Here is a 17,935-nt window from a genome sequence, read left to right as displayed (position 1 = left end):
CTTTTTACCCCAAAACAAAAGAGATAGCTTAATATAATAAGAAAGATCAACAAGTCTTCTGGCTAGAACTATTTTTTGTTGCCTATTAAAAAGGTGTTATGGTTTACATTCATATTATGCTCCTCTCTAGGTCAGGGGTTGGCAAGCCTGAAAAAGCAACATGATTGCATGTGGAGTTTATAAAATTTCTTGGCTTCTAACACCAGAGATTTTTATTGAATAAATTCATTTATTTATGAAGCATTTACTATTACTAATAGCCAAGCACTATTACAGGCACTTGAGAGATATCAGAGAGCAAAAAGGGAAAATAAAAATTTGTAGAGTATAGAATATTATAGAGCGATAATAAATAGATATTTTTAGAAGATGATGTAAATTAAAAAATACTGTGAAAAAATTGTATGAAAGGGAACAGGAAGTGTTTTTTTATTGTTGTTGTTTCAAATTTTCATTTAAATTCTAGTTAGTTAATGTGTAGTGTAATGTTGGCATCAGGAGTAGAATTTAGTGATTCATCACTTACATATAGCACCCAGTGCTCAAGACAGCAAGTTCAGGAGGTATTTTCAATTTAAACAGTTACCAGGTACGCTGCACTGAGAAAGTGACATTTGAAGAAAGCCTCGTAAAATATCATAGGGAAGAATGCAAAATTACTAAATCAAGGCTTTGCCTAGCAGGTATGAGGAGCAGCAAGTAGGTCAATGTGACTGGAAAAGAATATGTGAGGGAAAAATTAGGAAAAAAAAGAAAAATGAGGACAAAGGAATATTGAGGTTTGGGGAAGGGGCCAATGAATATGTATTTTAATCAGTAAAGGTGACTCTGAAATAACCAAAACCAAGAAGTACCCTCTCTTATGTGTTTTATTAACTTACCTAGTTATAAATACTAATTTCCAGGTGAGAGGGATGGACTAATGTTACATGCAAATGGATGAAACATCAAATATCTCATAAATGTTATTTAAAGACTAAACATTCCTGAAGTTATATAAGTAATCTGGCAAAAGTCAAATACGAACCATGTCTGAACTGTTAATACAAAGACACGTGATGATATTGGAAAATAGAATGACTGTGAATGAAATGAATATAAAGGGAAAATTTAGGAGGAGTATGATGACAGCTTTACAAATCTAATACTTGTGAGGTCCATTCAGTAACTAAATACATTTCTGTATTTGTGTTTATCCCAATATTCAATTGGGATTTTGATCCACTCTTTTAATCTCTAAGTAATTACTAAATACATGGCAAAGAAATATTAATGTAGAATAGGGGCATTTAAGAATCATTAAAAAGGGCTAATTTAGTTCCAGATATCAAATAATTCTATATATTCTAAATTTGACCTAATAGTAGAGTCTTGAGAAGAAAAGTATTAGTGATTATTATGTAACATAAGTATACCTAAGTGTTACTTAAGGAATAGTCACTCTATCCACAGTATGCCCTTTATCCTCCAAAACCAGCTCCACTTCTAATATTTTCCATCTTGCTTAATACTACCACCAAAAATGTTTGGAACTACCTGAGATAATTTTTAAACCTCATTCAACCCACAACTTCCAAAAGACTATTATAAATCCTATCAACACTGCTTCAGTGTATTGGATCTCTTTACTCCTCTCCATTGCAGTGCTCTAGACGTGAGTGTTATCACCTCTAACTGGGGCTATAGGAACAGATATTAAGTAGATTCCCACCCCCTAATACCATCCACTACCAATTAATCATCTGCTAGAGTCTTTAAGTGACAAATTTATCCATCCTACTCATCTCCCTAAACCCATTTGATAAGCCCCTATCAACTACAGAATAAAATCCACACTCCTCTGCAAGATACACAATCCTTTTACAGGTTCTAGAATCCACCTGTTTTCTATCTTAGTTTCCTGCAATATCTATTCTATTCTCACTATATTCTGTAGCCATCCCAAATTGGCCCTTTACTCAATGTGCCATCTGATCTCACACTTTCATGACCTTAAACAGAAAAGCCGTCATTCCTAGAATTCTTCTTGGTTCTTTATTTCCCCAGTAAACTATAATTTAATGCTCAAGATCCAACTCAGTCAATGTATCTCCCAAGAGTCAATCATTCCCTCCTTTGGAGTCAATCACTTCCTCCCTAATATAGGGCTTTATCAGAAATTACTAACATTATGGCTTTCATGTCTGCATTATTAAATAATAAAGTATTTTATTTTTTTGAAGCATACATTCTTATTATTCTTTCTATTCCTATGGCTAATTCAATCCTGGAAAATTTAACATAGTAAATATTTGAAGGGGAATGGGATGACAAGAAAGGGAAGAAGGAAAAATGGCAGCACATTATTTATGACTCTGTCTCTTTGAAGGCAGTCACCTCATCTTTCCACTTCTCCTTCCATATTTCAAAATGGTTATCCCAAATTTAAAAGAGAACTTACATACTGAGTGTGAAAATATGCACTAGCTTTATGTTTTCAACTGATAATAAATTATCTAGGTTATAGAGAAAAAGCAAAGCTAGAGTTTCCCTACCCTTCCCCCTCAATGTCACAGCAATCTGCTAAAGTGTTATTCAAAATATACGTGGAAAGATAGAGCATTCCAGCCACTACTGAGTAGAGAACCAGTTTTGAAGCTACACATTGTCAATTAACCTTATTTTTCTCTTCAAATTTGAGTGTTCTATAACTTAATTCTATTTAAAGGAGAAAAAATATTAAAAAATAAAAATACAGAAAATAAATTACTTATCCACAAGTTTGAGGCTTAAAAATAAAGAATCCATATACCTCAGAAATACTACCACAACTTTCTTGACATAGTGAACACTCGACACATTCTTGTATATTTCTAGTGAGAGAAAAATTGCTTTCCAAGAAATACTGTCTTGGTTGATTAGAACTATCAGAAAGTTTTCTTTTTTTTTTTTGAAACCAGACTCATTATTTCCTTCACCCTCTGAAGCAACATTGGATAAATTCAATTTTTAGAAATTAAATGACTTTAAACAATTAAGAATCTATAATTATTCCCATTAATCACCTTTTATCCTATAAAATATACCAAATTCCTTTTACCATTTCTCAAAAACAAGCTATATATTGTGTTGTGATTTCAGTTTTTTTTTAAACAAATTTGGCCTCTGAAAATAAAGCATAACAAGACTCGTATAAATTACTGTAGTTGAATTGTCTACTTGCCTCAATGTATTGTGATGCTTATGACTGACACATAGGCTCTATACTCCCAGAACACTACAACAAAATTTAACTTTTAGACATTCAGAAAGTATTGGAGACAGTTTATATTCTAGGTAGCTGAAGATCGAAGCTTCATCTTATTTTACAGATTCTTGCCAATCCAAGATCTCTGAATGTTTAGAGATTAGATACTGATTATTTTTTTCTTTCTTTTAGAAAATTATTTTTATTCCTTTTTTAATGATCGATTGTAATAAATTGTGTTGTTTTGATTTCTTACAACTTTGAATCACCTTGAATATTTTATTGACATTGGTGGGATCTTCCTCTTTCCTCTCAAGATGTTTTGTTGTAAGTTGTTATCATCATCACTTCCTTAGACTATCTGATGTGAAGAATTTAATTTGATAACTAGTACAAAAGTTGGTCAATATCTCCTGGTTCTTCAGTGTTAGTGACCAATTTTTCTTTGCTTACAGTAATATTTTCAAAGTTCCAATGGTTATTGCTATTTCCTTTGTTTCTTTACAGAGAAGAAAATTCTTAGGCCATTAAGTCAATACTTTATCAAATTTACTAATTTTAGAAAAAAATGAATGTTCTAGAAGTATCCAGATGTTTATAAATACATGTGTGTGTATGTTCACTTTGTTTATTATTTTTTTATATTTTTCACTTTTTTAATTTTTTTAAATTTACATTGAAATTAGTATACAGTGCAACAATGATTTCAGGAGTAGATTCCTTAGTGCCCTTACCCATTTAGCCCATCCCTCCTCCCAAAACCTTCTAATAACCCTCAGTTTGTTCTCCATATTTAGGAGTTTCTTCTGTTTTGTCCCCCTCCCTGTTTTTATATTATTTTTGTTTCCCTTCCCTTATGTTCATCTGTTTTGTCTCTTAAAGTCCTCATATGAGTGAAGTCATATGATTTTTGTCTTGCTCTGACTGACTAAATTCACTTAGCATAATACCTTCCAGTTCCATCCATGTAGTCGCAAATGGCAAGATTTCATTCTTTTTGATTGCCGAGTAATACTCCATTGTATATACATACCACTTCTTCTTTATACATTCATCCATCAGTGGACATTTGGGCTCTTTCCATACTTTGGCTATTGTTGACAGTGCTGCTATAATCATTGGGGTGCATGTGTCCCTTTGAAATAGCACACCTGTATCCTGTGGATAAATGCCTACTAGTGTAATTGCTGGATCGTAGGGTAGTTCTATTTTTAGTTTTTTGAGGAACCTCCAAACTGTTTTCCAGAGTGGCTGCACCAGCTTGCATTCCCACAAACAGTTCAAAAGAGATCCTCCTCCACATCCTCGCCAACATCTGTTGTTGCCTGAGTTGTTAATGTTAGCCATTCTGACTGGTGTAAGGCGGTATCTCATTGTAGTTTTGATTTGTATTTCCCTGATGATGAGTGATGTTGAGCATTTTTTCATGTGTCGGTTAGCCATCTGGATGTCTTCTTTGGGGAAGTGTCTGTTCATGTCTTTTGCCCATTCTTCACTGGATTATTTATTTTTTGGGTGTTGAGTTTGATAAGTTCTTTGTAGATTTTGGATACTAACCCTTTATTTGATATGTCATTTGCAAATATCTTCTCCCATTCCATTGGTTGCCTTTTAGTTTTGCTGATTCTTTCCTTTGCTGTGCAGAAGCTTTTTATTTTAGTGAGGTCCCAGTAGTTCATTTTTGCTTTTGTTTCCCTTGCCTGCGGAGACGTGTTGAGTAACAAGTTGCTGTGGCCAAGATCAAAGAGGTTTTTGCCTGCTTTCTCCTTGAAGATTTTGATGGCTTTCTGTCTTACATTGAGGTCTTTCATCCATTTTGAGTTTATTTTTGTGTATGGTGTAAGACAGTGGTCCAGGTTCATTCTTCTGGCTCTCCAGTTTTCCCGGCACCACTTGCTGAAGAGACTGTCTTTATTCCATTGGATATTCTTTCTGCTTTGTCAAAGATTAGTTGGCCATATGTTTGTGGGTCCATTTCTGGGTTCTCTATTCTCTTCCATTGATCTGAGTGTCTGTTCTTATGCCAGTAGCATACTGTCTTGATGATTACAGCTTTGTAGTATAGCTTGAAGTCGGGGATTGTGATGTCTCCTGCTTTGGTTTTCTTTTTCAAGATTGCTTTGGCTATTCAGGGTCTTTTCTGGTTCCATATAAATTTCAGGATGATTTGTTCTAGCTCTGTGAAGAATGCTGGTGTTACTTTGATAGGGATTGCATTGAATATGTAGAGTGCTTTGGGTAGTGTTGACATTTTAACAATATTTGTTCTTCCTATCCAGGAGCCTGGAATCTTTTTCCATTTTTTTGTGTCTTCTTCAATTTCTTTCATAAGCTTTCTATAGTTTTCAGTGTATAGATTTTTCACCTTTTTTGTTAGGTTTATTCCTAGATATCTTATGGCTTTTGGTGCAACTGTATATGGGATCGATTCCTTGATTTCTCTTTCTGTCGCTTCAGTGTTGGTGTATAGGAATGCAACTGATTTCTGTGTGTTGACTTTATATCCTGAAATTTTGCTGAATTCATAAATCAATTCTAGCAGTTTTTTGGTGGAATCTTTTGGGTTTTCCATACACAGTATCATGTCATCTGCGAAGAATGAAAGTTTGACCTCCTCCTGGCCGATTTGGGTGCCTTTTATTTCTTTGTGTTGTCTGATTGCTAGGCTAAGACTTCCAACACTATGTTGAATAACAGTGTCAAGATTAGACATCCCTGTCTTGTTCCTGACCTTAGAGAGAAAGCTCTCAGTCTTTCCCCATTGAGGATGATATTAGCATTGGGTCATTCATATATGGCTTTTATGATCTTGAGGTATACTCCTTCTATCCCTACTTTCTTGAGGGTTTTTATCAAGAAAGATGCTGTATTTTGTCAAATGCTTTCTCTGCAACTATTGAGAGGATCATCTGGTCTTGTCCTTTCTTTTATTGATGTGATGAATCACATTAATTGCTTTGTGGATATTGAACCAGCCCTGCATCCTGGGTATAAATCCCACTTGGTTGTGGTGAATAATCTTTTTAATGTATTGTTGCATCCGGTTGGCTAATATCTTGTTGAGGATTTTTGCATCCATGTTCATCAGGGAAATTGGTCTATAGTTCTCCTTTTTTGTGGGGTCTCTGGTTTGGAATCAAGGTAATGTGGCTTCATAGAAAGAGTTTGGAAGTTTTCCTTCCATTTCTATTTTTTGGAACAGCTTCAAGAGAATAGGTGTTAACTCTTCCTTAAATGTTTGGTAGAATTCCTCTGGAAAGCCATCTGGCCTTGGACTCTTGTTTTTTGGCAGATTTTTGATTACTGGTCCGATTTCCTTACTGGTTATGGGTCTGTCCAAATTTTCTATTTCTTCCTGTTTCAGTTTTGGTAGTATATATGTTTCTAGGAATTTGTCCATTTGTTCCAGATTGCCCATTTTGTTGGCATATAATTGCTCATAATATTATCTTATTATTGTTTTTATTTCTGCTGTGTTGGTTGTGATCTCTCCTCTTTCATTCTTGATTGTATTTATTTGGGTCCTTTCCTTTTTCTTTTTGATCAAACTGGCTAGTGGTTTATCAATTTTGTTAATTCTTTCAAAGAACCAGCTTCTGGTTTCATTGATCTGTTCTACTAGTTTTTGTTTGTTTGTTTGTTTCGGTAGCATTAATTTCTGCTCTAATCTTTATTATTTCCTGTCTTCTGCTGGTTTGGGGTTTTGTTTGCTGTTCTTTTCCAGCTCCGTAAGGTGTAAGGTTAGGTAGTATATCTGAGATATTTCTTCCTTCTTTAGGAAAGCCTGGATTGCTATATACTTTCCTCTTATGACCACCTTTACTGCATCCCAGAGGTTTTGGGTTGTGGTGTTATCATTTTCATTGAATTCCATGTACTCTTTAATTTCCTCTTTAACTTCTTGGTTAGTCCATTCATTCTTTAGTAGGATGTTCTTTAGTCTCCAAGTATTTGTTACCTTTCCAAATTTTTTCTTGTGGTTGATTTCGAGTTTCATATTGTTGTGGTCTGAAAATATGCACGGTATGATCTCAATCTTTTTGTACTTACTTAGGGCTGATTTTTGTCCCAGTATATGATCTATTCTGGAGAATGTTCCATGTGCACTGGAAAAGAATGTATATTCTGCTGCTTTAGGATGAAATGTTCTGAATATATCTGTTAAGTCCATCTGGTGCAGTGTGTCATTCAAAGCCATTGTTTCCTTGTTGATTTTTTTATTAGATGATCTGTCCATTGCTGTGAGTTGGGTGCTGAAGTCTCCTACTAGTATGGTATTACTATCGATGAGTTTATTTATGTTTGTGATTAATTGATTCATATATTTGGGTGCTTCCACATTTGGCGCATAAATGTTTATAATTGTTAGGTTTTCTTGGTGGATAGACCCCTTGATTATGATATAATGCCCTTCTGCATCTCTTGATACAGCCTTTAAAGTCCAGATTGTCTGATATAAGTATGGCTACTCCAGCTTTCTTTTGTTGACTATTAGCATGATAGATGGTTCTCCATCCTCTTACTTTCAATCTGAAGGTGTCTTCAAGTCTAAAGTGGGTTTCTTGCAAACAGCATATAGATGGATCTTGTTTTCTTATCCATTCTGTTACCATATTGATGTTTAGGGTGAGTACTGAAAGATTTGAATTTATTGCCATTAGATGCTTGTAGAATTGGAGTTTCTGGTGGTGTTCTCTGGTCCTTTCTATTCTTTGTTGCTTTTGGTATTTTTTTTCATCTTTTCTCCCCTCAGAGAGTCCCCCTTAAAATTTCTTGCAGGGCTGGTTTAGTGGTCACAAACTCCTTTAATTTTTGTTTGTCTGGGAAACTTTTTATCTCCCCTTCTTTTTTGAATGACAGCCTTGCTGGATAAAGAATTGTTGGCTGCATATTTTTCTGATTCAGCACATTAAATATATCCTACCACTCCTTTCTGGCCTGCCAAGTTTCTGCGGATAAGTCTGCTGCAAACCTGATCTATCTTCCCTTGTAGGTTATGGACTTTTTTTCCCTTGCTGCTTTCATGATTCTCTCCTTGCCTCGGTATTTTGTGGATTTGACTATGATATGCCTTGTTGATGGTCAGTTTTTGTTGAATCTAATGGGGGTCCTCTGTGCTTCCTGGATTTTGATGTCTATGTATTTCCCCAGGTTAGGAAAGTTTTCTGCTATGATTTGCTCACATAACCCTTCTACCCCTATTTCTCTCTCTTCCTCTTCTGGGACCCCTACGATTCTCATGTTGTTCCTTTTAATGAGTCACTGATTTCTCTAATTCTTAAATCGTGCTCTTTTGCCTTCATCTCCCTCTTTTTTCTGTTTCATTATTCTCTATAAGTTTGCCCTCTATATCGCTGATTCTCTGTTCTGCCTCATCCATCCTTGCCTCCACAGCATCCGTCTGTGATTGCAGCTCAATTATAGCATTTTTTATTTCATTCTGAGTAGTTTTTACTTCTTTTATCTCCACAGAAAGGGATTCTAATCTATTTTCAACTCCAGCTAGTATTCTTATTATCGTGATTCTAAATTCTGGTTCAGACATCTTGCTTGTATCTGTGTTGGTTAAATCCCTGGCCATTGTTTCTTCGTGCTCTTTCTTTTGGGGTGAATTCCTTCATTTTGTCATTTTGAAGGGAGAAAAGGAATGAGGTAGAAAAATTAAAATAAAAAAACTAAAGTAAAAAATTAAAATTAAAAAATTAAGCACACACACACACACAAAATTGAATAAATGATGCTAGATCCTAGGCGTGTTTTGGTCTGGGTGTCGAAAGTGGTTTGACATATTAGAGAAAAAAGGGGGGGGAGAAAAGAAAGGAAATTGAGAATTTGAAAAAATGAATACATTGAAGTAGACTAAAATGAGATGATGGGAGTAAAATAGAATTTGAACAAATTTACCCAAAAGTAAATATAGTAGAAAAAATTAAATAAAATATTTTTAATAAAAATGAATTTTTTCTCTTTCTGTAATCAAGAAAAAGAAAAGAAATGAAAAAGAAACAAAAGGAAAAAAAAGAAAAGCATTTGAAAATTTGAAAAAGTGAATACACTGTAGTAGACTAAAATAAAATGATGGAAGTAAAATAGAATTTGAAATAATTTACATAAAAGCAAAAAATATAGAAAAAAATTAAAGAAAGATACTTTTAATTGAAATTGAAAGTAAAATGAAGTTTTTCTCTTTCTGAATTCAAGAAAAAAGAAATGAAAAAGAGAAAAAAGAAATTGTTTGAAAATTTGAAAAAGTGAATACACTGTAGTAGGCTAAAACAAAATGATGGAAGTAAAATAGAAATTGGAAAAAATGTCCACAAAAATAAAAAATATAGTTAAAAAATTAAAGAAAAATATTTTTAATAAAAATTGAAAATAAAATGAATTTTTTCTCTTTCTGTATTCAAGAAAAAGAAAAAAGTGAAAAAGAAAAAAAAGAAAAAATTAATAGATGGACCTGCTAACAGATTGAAATAGGACTGAAATTACTTCATTTTCCCCTAGAACTCAGACTATGAAGCGCTTTATAGTCCATAAACTAAGCAGGCGGTGAGACTTGTGTTCTTGAAGAGCGAGGTTGACCCGGTTGGGCGGGGCTCAGTGTAATGGCTCTGTTCTCCACTAGATGGCGCTGCTAGCCTACTGGCGTGGAGTGTTCCGGCGCTCGAAGGTGCGTAAGTGCATGCGCCGGAGCAGTGGGAATGGTGTCACCCAGCTACCCGGGAGGAACTCTGTTCTCTCCAATCAACAATTATGCACCCGTCCTCTGTCTTCAGCTTTCGTCCACTCCCCACGTTTTCACTGTCCGTGACCAAGCCCCAGGTGGTACCTGTCTCCCGGGTTTTTTCAGATGCGGCTCTTTTCTCCAGCCCCTTACTTCTGAACCACTGCTGCTTTCACCCGTTTCGCCCCTCTGTGGGAGTGTCTCACTGAGCAATGGCCGAATGAGTCATGGCCGAATGTCAGCTGCACCCAGGAACGCTTGCTGGACTCTGCTGCTGCCGGTGCCCCGAGACTGAAGCCAGATGCCAGCCCGCCCCAGAAAAAGTACTCGAGACAATGTAGCAGCAGCGTTTCAGGGATTATGGAAAATCACAACACACATCTGGCACCAGGCTTCACCTTTAACATCTTTATTCCAGCACCAGCGAATGTGGCCATTCTCTGGGGTCTGCTGGAACCAGGTGGCTTCAACAGTCTCTACCAAATGTCCTTCCAGCAGTGGAACCACTTTTCCCCGTGTGGCCCAAGAAACTCCCGGACTCCACCCTGCTCCTGGGGTTTCGCCCTTCCCACCAGAGCACCGCCAGGTATGTAGCTGCAGCTATCGCAGGTATCACCAGCTATCGAGTTGCAGACTTTGTGCTCCCCTTGTTTACAGTCTTAATGGAATTTAAACCCTCTCCTTTCTCCTTTCTCCTTTGTCCCTTTAGTTTAGTCCCTGCTGCTGTTTCCAATCTTCCACTTTCTCTCCAGCTGCTATTGGGAGGGGTGCTTTTCTCGTATTCTCCCCCCCTACCGTCTCCATCCTCTCTCCGCCCGCAAAAGCGCCTCCCTTCCCACGGCTTCTCGCTCCCCAAGTTCAGCTCTCCGCGCCACGTACCTGCTGAATTCTGTGGTTCAGGCTGTGCAGATTGTTGTGTTAATCCTCCAATCAGTTTTCTAGGCGTGCAGGTTGGTTTAGTGTGGTCTGGCTGTATTTCATGGACACGAGACACACGAAAAACTTCCATGCTGTTCCACCATCTTGGCTCCTCCCCTGTTCACTTTGTTTATAAATCACTTACATGTTGGGTACCAGTAGAGAGCTATCTTGCAATGAGATTGTTATATACTTCACCATCCTATGTTAGATTTTACTGAAAATTACTGAGAGGCTTACTAAATATTCTTCATACTCTGCTATGCCTAATTTTATCATGATATTGAAAGTATTTTCTTCATAGAAAAATCGTTCTGATATTTTTCTTTCTCCATCATATTTCAAATTAAAGCACTTTATTAATAAATTTCTTAACATACCCAGGCTTCTATAATTTTGTAAAACATGCTTAGTCCTCTTCAAAGAACTCATGTTGTTTTCATAAATAATAATATAAAAAAGCCTATTTCTGTTTCTAGATACCACATAGATATCTGTTCTCCATACACATCTTCTTTTCTCCATCATCATTAAAATCTTGAAGTTGAAGAAGAAATTAATACATTAGCCATGCATCTAAATCTTTGTATCTCTTGGCTTTATCCTTTACTTCAGTCTTTCACTATTTTTTTTTTTTAAGTAACAATTACATGGTAGGTACTAATCTAGCTTTTGTGGATAGAAGAATAGGTAAATGTACTCACTACTTTGAAATAATTTAGTGAAGGAAATATATACAGAAACTGAAATTACTTAGAGGTTAAGTAAATATTTTTTATTCTCTGGCATAACTGTTGTTTTCATGATATATGGAAGTCTTTTCTTCATATAGAAAGGAAGTGAGACATTGTGTTATGCAGCATTATTTAAGAGAAGCAAGATGAGGGAATGACTATTCTGCCAAAGAAGTTGAGGAGGTAAAATCTGAGATGAGCCATCTTTGCTGGATAAACATGCAAATGGTGGAAAAGAAGGAAGAAGTAGCTATCTAACAGAGGGAACGAATATGTCAAAAGACATGAGAAATCATGGCTTACTTGGGGAACCAATGTGTACCATAAATTTTGTCTGAAATGTAGAATTTAAATATGAGACAGTAAGGAGATGATCTTGGGAATAATGATGGAGGTCATGGTATGAAAAGCTTTGCATACTACACTGAAATTTGACTACATAGTTAATAAAAGTATTAAAATACTTTAAGCAAGAATGTGACATGAAGAGATTTGCATTTCAGAAGAATGATTTTTATGGTATATGGAGAATGAATTAGGTGGCTTAAAACCGGAAAAAGTAATCTACATAAAAGTTATAGATGAAGTTATGGTTGAGAAGATGGCTAAAAACAAAGCTCAAGGGAAAAAAGATATTTTTAATAAAAGAAAAGATAATAATTTCAAAAATAGAGTGATCAGCATGATCAAACATCACAGAAAGGACAGATAAGACAAACTAAGGATTGAAAATACGATATATAAAATAGAATAATATTACCAAAAGAAGAGTAGGAGTAGAAGCCAGAGTGAAGGAACTTTGAAATCTAAATGGAAAGAGGTCTACAGTTATGTAGACTACTCTTTAAAGAGTGAATGAATGAATGAGTGAATGATTCATTCTAATGATCTTTATTCCTGTGAATATTTAACTTATCAATTTAGCGAATACCCATGATAGGAGATTTAGACATTTGGAATATAATATGAACAACCAAAGCCCCAACCCTATGGCCCTAAAGAGCTTTAAGAGTACGATGAGGGGGTGCCTGGGTGGCTCCGTCAGTTGGGCGTCTGACTTCAGCTCAGGTCATGATCTCACAGTCTGTGAGTTTGAGCCCCACGTCGGGCTCTGTGCTGACAGCGTGGAGCCTGGGGCCTGCTTGGGATTCTGTGTCTCCCTCTCTCTCTGCCCCTCCCCTGCTCATGCTCTGTCTCTCCCTGTCTCAAAAATAAATAAAAACATTTAAAAAAAAAAAAAGAGTACGATGAGTAAAAAGCTCTTCAGTGTCTCTCTATTGCAGTTCCTCAGGCAAAAACAATAGTTACTTGGGCTAATGAATCTTCCTAAAAAAGAAACTAACACGGAGTAACTTAGGTCCTAAGTGATGCAGTCCATTATCTCTCAGCAATGTGTGGCAATTACATTTTTATGCACTAACAGTGGAAGAGGCATGTATCTGCAGTTAAACTTTTATGCATCACTATTTACAGAAGTAGAATAAATATCCATCAATGACATCATGTATACAAGAGCATTCATCAAGGGTTAGAAGAAGGAAAGGAATATCTGTGATTAATTGTTTATTCTTCAATTCATCAAGTGGTGAAATAAATATGCTTCAGTTTAATGGCTGACACATTCAGAGTAAGGAGTGGGATAGTTGTTGGTTCAAATTGTGTATGTTACTAATTTCAAGAGCAAAATAAAAATCCATCAATGACATACCAAGTAATTGAAAATGCTTTGGAGGATTTGTTCAGAGATTTTATTTGCCCAAATTGCTTTCTCAGAACTTGTCACATCAAAAAAAAAAAAAAAAAAAAAATCTGCCCTGATTTGTTGATACATCAAGTTCTGTAGAGAACTAGTTATGGTTCAAAGATTTGCACAACTGTTTATATGACATATGACAACAAACCTAATACAGACCAAATGCTATCATGTTATTGATAAGTAATTTTACAAAAAACTCTAGCATCAGCAAATATAGGTATTATATGTTAGATGGGTCTCATTAATTAGATACCAAAGTATGGTTTGAATTTTTATAGGGGGTCTTTCCACTTTACCTATACAGTATGATTGGGCAATGTTTTATAGGCCTTTTGCTCTCTAAATTTCATTGTGATTTGTCACATATGACACATCGAAAGGTATACAGCTTCTCAAATATGTTCAATGGTACAAAGCTTTATACTATTTGCACTTCACTCCTGGAACACAGGCCATTTTACCAACAATCTTACATAAAACCTTTACCACGCTTTACGTGATGAATAGGGCATAAAATGGATATCTAGAAATTCAAATTGCTAAGGACTGAACCTGGACCAGAACATAAATATCAATCGATTGCCTAGTCTGCAATAACTGAACAATATTAAATAAAGATGAGATTATTTATCATTACCATAGAGTGATATTGGACTAAGAGTAAGAGGAATTGCTGTCCCAGTGTCCATATTACATCTTTTTAAAAATTTGGATAATAGGGGCTCTTGGGTGGCTTAGTCTGTTGAGCCTCTGACTCTTGATTTTCGACTCAGGTCACGATCCCAAAGTCATGGGATAGATACCTGAGTAGGCTCTGTGCTGAGCATGGATCCTACTTGGGATTCTCTCTCTTCTCTCTCTCTCACTCTCTCTCTCCCTCCCTCCCTCCCTCCCTCTCTCTCTCTCTCTGTCTGTGTCCATCTCCCCTGCGCATGATCTTTCTCTCTCTCTCTCAAAAAAAAAAAAATTGGATAAGAGAAAAAAGTATTTAAATATCCATTTGGATTGAGGAAGAATATAAACATTGCATCATCGTGTCTCTCATAAAAATAGGAAGCAAATTATCAAATCTGTGACTTGCTCTTCCCTTAGGTGATTCAACTGTGGAAATGTTAATTATTTTTTTGTTCACAATCTCTTAACAAGAACCATTAGAACCAAAAGACTAACTCTTTTGAGCGAATCTTTTTTATCCTATTTGCAAGAATTGGGAAGGAAGAAGTTTTGTTTCATGAAATAAAGTATTTCCCTCTTATTCTTTACAGAATCATTCAAGTCAAAGCCATTAATGATTAATTTTTTAAAATGTCAGGGGCTCCTGAGTGGCTCCGTCGGTTGAGCGGCCGACTTTGGCTCAGGTCATGATTTCGCAGTCCGTGAGTTCGAGCCCCGCATCGGGCTCTATGCTGACATCTCAGAGCCTGGAGCCTGTTTCAGATTCTGTGTCTCCCTCTCTCTGACCCTCCCCCGTTCATGCTCTGTCTCTCTCTGTCTCAAAAATAAAAAAAGTTAAAAAAAATTTTAATGTCAAAGTGAAGTTAAAATCTCTGCTTCCTTGTTCCTCACGTCCTCAGAAATCCATCAAGATTCCAGCTTTATAGCCATATAATTAGAAGCATAATATCCAGATCCTACTTGAGAGGTAACAAATAAATAAATAAATAAAATAAAATAAATAAATAAACGATTTAAGAAGTACTATAGAAAAGAAGTAAAGACACTATAATCACTGTTTCTCAACCTTCTCACAGCAGGTTTAAAAAGAAAATATTTGCATGGTACACTGGATAAAGTGAGAAAATGCTCCCAGCCCACAGCAATCAGTCAAGCTTCAAAATCTAGGGATAAATCCTCTCATTGGCCTCTGTGGGGGTTATCTACACTTTGAGCAGGAGGAACGTAGAATATTTGATTTGAAGCCTCACCAAGATTTGATTCAATAGGAAAAAAAAAGAGTTCCCCAAAGTGAAATCAGGGTGCTTCTGTAATTAACAAAAAAACGCATGGGTGGCAAACAAGGGATGATGTTAGATGTTAAGCACATGCATATTATTTCCATTGTAGAAATTAAAAGCACATAAAGGCCTGTGTATATGTAAGTGTGTCTTATCCATATTCATAGTCTCATTAAGTAATTAGAAGGCAGAAAGTTAGGGACTTTTTTTCACCAAATCTATGTATTTAAAAAATGACTATATTCTTTCAAAAATGAGCAAATTTAATATGAATACAGAGTAGATATAAATAAAGGTATAGCTATACAAATGCCTACACTCATTGGAATGATGATTATTTTCCCTGCTTCCGTGAAATCTGTATGTTCAACAGGGAGTAGAAGGTTCATTAATTTTATAGACATGCTCTTTAAAGAAAGAAGCAGAGGGTGAATTCAGTAATTGCTAAATTGTGCCAAAAGAAAAGAACAGTAGCAGTTAAGTGGCTAGTTGGGTTTTATTTATATGTTTGGAAATTAATATAATAGTTCTAACGTGTGTTTTCCCTTGTATAACATCTCTTTTATATAAAAAATACTAATTACTTCAGAAAATAATACGAAATTTCTGCTTATATTCACTGTCACTACTATTCAAATTGCTGTTAAATATCAAATAATTTTGATTAAACTAGCTCTTTAGTAAGCAGTTAAATAAGATGGTATTATCCCTATTTAAACATCACTGCATTCTTCAAACTTTGTTGTAAGAAAAGGGGGGCGGTGTTGAGAAAAACAGCAATGATCAAAGAGACTTAGCGATATGCATAAAAATGTTGTTCCAGCAGGCATACTCTTAATTTTTTCTTTTAACTGAGGAAATATATAGCTGGGCTTTCCTAAAATCTTGGGCCTCTTTCAACAGGCAAAGGGGACATGAGTTTGTTTTTGTTGTTGTTGTTTTTCTTTTTTAATACCCGTGTTGAAAACTCTGCACAAGTTCATTATTCATCTATTTCCAAAGGCAGACACATTTTCATGTTGAAGGCAAGTAAATAAAAGCTTATATTTTAACATGAAGTAGCCAAAATATTTTGTCCTTATGGTACAGACCTGAAAGAGAAAATCAAGATCCAGTTTCCACTATTCTGTGAAGCCATCTTAACTGATAGACCCAGTTTTATAAAACTGCTCAGATATCAAGTTTATGAGACTCCAGCATGGGTGCATGTAAGCCCCATGCTTACACACCAGAAAGAACAGAGATGTCAAATGATAATTAGTAATTACACAAATGAAAAGTATTTGGGTGCATAAGCATTTTAGATAGATACTATTATCTATTTTGACATATAGATTGAGTAGATCAATAAACATTTGAATTAGATATAAAGTGAATAAAAAGGTGACCTTAGATAGATACACAGTTGTATTTTTTTATCCATTACTCACAGAGGGTCTTGGGATAGAGATCTCTATTATGATCCCCCAATAATGCCTCGCATAAAGGTTATCGGAATGAACCTGAGTGGAGATTGGATTTTGTTCTACACAAGTATCTCTTCACAGGCGAGGACATAAAACAGGACTTAGTATCACTTAACAAGAATATATATATATATATATATATATATATATATATATATATATATGTATATACACACACACACACTATAGATAATATTGTATTTATCTTCTATCTATCTATCATCTATCTATCTATCTATCTATCTATCTATCTATCTATCATCTATCTATTCATCCCTATAGTTAAGTGTAAGATTAATGCCAGATTGATTAGGATAGTTTTAACAACTATGGATAGCAGCAGCAGGAGGCAAATGTTAGACTACCCACATGGCTCTCATTTTAAGAAAGCATATCAGATTTCTTTTATTCTTTCCTTTTTTTAAAGGAAAGGTATTTAAAAATTCCACATTTAATCTCTTCTCCCACACAGGTTATATTACAGCTCAGACATGACACATATTTCTGTTCAGATGCTACTAATATTGTGTTATTTAAATAGATTTGCTGACACATATTCCTTTTTTGGGGCAGAACTCGTTTCTAATCTTAATGCTAGTGTTTTAAAAATTGTATTTTTTCTACTTAAAACATTCATTGCTTGCTCAAGTCTTTGAGTACATCTAATTTTATTGCACTATCAAATAAAATGTTTTTACTATAGCAAAAGTCAACAGTCACCATACATTTGAGAGAAGCAGGGCATAAAGTCTAATCCTGATTTTATTGATGGTTTGAGAAATAAAATGAACTCTTCTTGAAAAATAATATGAATTCTCTGTGACTTCGAAACTTCATTTCTTAGCTAAAATTAAATTTCTTCTTGGATAAAATAAGCAATATAGACTTGTATGTATGTGTGATATGGTTGGGGCAATGATATTCACTGAACACTTAATAAATCTCTCCTGCTCCATGAGTTAGGTCTTGGAGTCTCTCACAGAAGGACTTGGAATAATTGCCATTTAGAACCTAAATTGAACATGACTTTAACCATAGTTCAAAACACTGAGAGGATTGAAATACTTAGAAAGAGCTTACAGTTGGGAAAACTCATTTCCCCACAACATATTTAATTTTTTTTTCACTTTTTGCTGTCACAGACAGTCTACTTATT

This window comes from Panthera tigris, chromosome B4, assembly GCF_018350195.1.
Source record: "Panthera tigris isolate Pti1 chromosome B4, P.tigris_Pti1_mat1.1, whole genome shotgun sequence".
NCBI classification, from domain to species: Eukaryota; Metazoa; Chordata; class Mammalia; order Carnivora; family Felidae; genus Panthera; species Panthera tigris.
Note: the sequence above shows the minus strand (reverse complement) of the source record.